We start from the raw sequence: 2,830 nt of genomic DNA on the forward strand, positions 1-2,830 counted from the left end.
CAGATCCTCCATACGCCATGCTGAGAGTCCCTCTGCTGAATTATACCGTTCACGAAATCTTTAAAGGGAGAAGGAAAGGAGGAAGGCCAAGCACATTTCATCTCTATTCCAGGCACCTTTAATGCTCATTCTAGGACCTCCCTGTAAGATACTGAAACTGGCAGAATGAAGACTGGATGGTCTATCGACACAATGTCTATTGTGCTACACAGCCACAGTGATACAAGGAACAGCCACCAGTATCAGGATGCCAGTTTTCAAATGCAATTGTGGGTGTTCTCCATGTGTTTTAAAACTGAGAAAAGGAAAACTTGTTAGTTACATGTTTTCTCAATCTAAGGCAATTACCAGGTGGGAGCAAGGCATACCAGTAAGATGGAACCAATACAACGCGGTGGATAATGTCACCACTTCCTCTTGATAGCCAAGTATTTTTGGGCAAAATGATTTTTTTCAGTTTTGGGATCACTGTACAATTGACTGACATTTTTTGTGAAGAAAATATCAAAAGTCAGAACAGTTCCAGTTTGTATATGAAGACAAACGCAATGATTTGTACTCTAAAGTTGCTGCAGAGCTGGCAAGTGTGGTGCTTATTGTGACCGCTTCTTTGCAGACTATTCTGGTAAACATAAATTTTTTTATATTATAATTTTGGAATGCCTTTCCCATAAACAACTCACTGAACCTAAACAGAGACATATAAACACATGGTGTTTGATAGTAAATTGAGAACAGGAAAATGCTGAAAGTGAGGAATATAAGAAAGGATAAAATCATAGAACTTTAGAGGTAGCATAAACATTTGCCCAAACTCTGTGTTTTATAGATAAGAAAACTGAGTCTCAGAAGTAAAGTGGTTTTACCAGAAGCATCTAGCTAGAGAACAATGTTGAGCCTAGCCCTTCTGAAATTTAGCCCCTTTGAAGAATAGTTATCATTGAAAGTCCCCGGAAAAAGTCACGAAACTCTTGTTCTTGCAGCCACTAAAGCTAGATAAGCATTTATTTGTGTTTTCATGATTAGATTTAATACTGGAAGAACAATTGAGTCTCTGCTCACTGCACTAATGACTTCAGTATTAGACCATACTGATAGCTATTAAAAGCATCTCTGCCCTGGGTTTGCTTTACTGCAAGAGGAAAGCATTATTAATGAACATTCAAAATGTCACTTCACCTAGTTCCGGGCCGAGCTTTTCCAGCTCGCTAGTGTTCTACAAGCCTTGGTAAAGAGCCAGGTGTGGGACAGCCTTTCCAGACAATCTTAAAAGTCGTAGTCAGTAAAACCCAAGGTTTTCCCCATGTGGATTCCTGCTGGGTTCACCTTGAGACAATCCGGGGGATGTTGACCTAATGTGTTTCTTTTTCTCTACCAAAATCCAGTTTACCACTCCTAAAAATATGGATCAGAACAGATGGGAAAGCCTTTCTCCATCTGCATTTCTTCTTTTATTCTCTCCTTCTTCAGAGATTGACTGCATAAAAAAGGAAAATAATATTTTTTGAGAACTTACTATGTATCAGCCATTGCACCTATATTATTTGATTTTTTTCTTATAGGTCTATAAAGGTCGAAATCATTTTCCACATTTTCAGATAAGCAAACATACGCTTGGATTAGGTTGTTTTTGTATGGTCCCTTGTCTAGGAGGTAGCAGATATGGAATTCAAAGCAGGTCTTTTTGACCCCAAAGTCAACACATACCAGTGGTTCTCAAAGCGTGGTCTTGGCATGCATCTGCGTCATCTAGAACCTACTAGAAATGTACATTCTAGGGCCCCATCCCAGCAGAAGCTTTGGGGTTGGGGTCAGCAATCTGCACTTTAACAAACCTTCCATGTCATTCCAATGCACACCGAAGCCGGCAGTCTGGGCCCCGTTAATTTAGGTACTTACTTGTGAGAGGCAAGAAATCACAATCGTCTCCTTCTGAAATGGATCATTTGCAGCGTGGCTTGTCTCCTGACTCAGCTTTATCTGACGCATCTTAGTTTCCACCTCCTAATGTCACTCATCCATCTTCTATTTATGAATCATTACCAAAAGGAAAGTACACTCCATATATATATATGTGTATATACAGTTAAAGGTGTTACTTTATTAGGAAAACTTGGGAAAGCATTCAACTTATGATAAAGCCAGTCGATGAGAATAGTTTTGAAAATCTAGATTTACATGAATAAGTAGTTACACATGGTCAGAGAATCCTTTTTCTTAATGGCCTAGCAAATAGTCTATCCTGGAGAATGCTCCATGTGAACTTGAAATGAATGTGTATGCTGCTGTTATTGAGGGGAGTGCTCTATAGATGTCTGCCTCTCTGTTCTTTCATAAAGCCACTGCAGGAGTATAGAGGGCAGTGTATGTGGGAATCCTGGAGTCCCGGCGTGGATGCTCCTCAGTGGGGGCGGGGAAAGCAGGGATGGTTTTTAAAGGTTGATGCAGCAAAAGGCCTGAGTGTGAGTCACCATCTGGCCCTTAGTAAGATGTGACCTCCTACACATCATTTGATTTCTTCAGGTTACCATTTCCTCATCATTGGAAGGGAGATAATAATGAAAACAATCATGATATAAATGAGATTATGCATAAAAGGCTTTTGCAAACAGTGCGTGATTATTCTGACTCCTGCTTTTATTCCTTAGGCTCCCTCATGCTTCTTGCCCTCCCAAGATAGGCACTGAACTTGGGGGAACATGAATCATATGGCCCTAATATGGAGCCATCTATTAAGGAAAGAATTTCCCCAATCCTCTAGTCACCATCAACTTTTAGTATGTGAGATTTGAATAAGCCAAACAATGTCCTGTTTACCAAGCATGGCAAC

Source organism: Equus caballus, chromosome 27, assembly GCF_041296265.1.
Source record: "Equus caballus isolate H_3958 breed thoroughbred chromosome 27, TB-T2T, whole genome shotgun sequence".
In the NCBI taxonomy this organism is placed as follows: domain Eukaryota; kingdom Metazoa; phylum Chordata; class Mammalia; order Perissodactyla; family Equidae; genus Equus; species Equus caballus.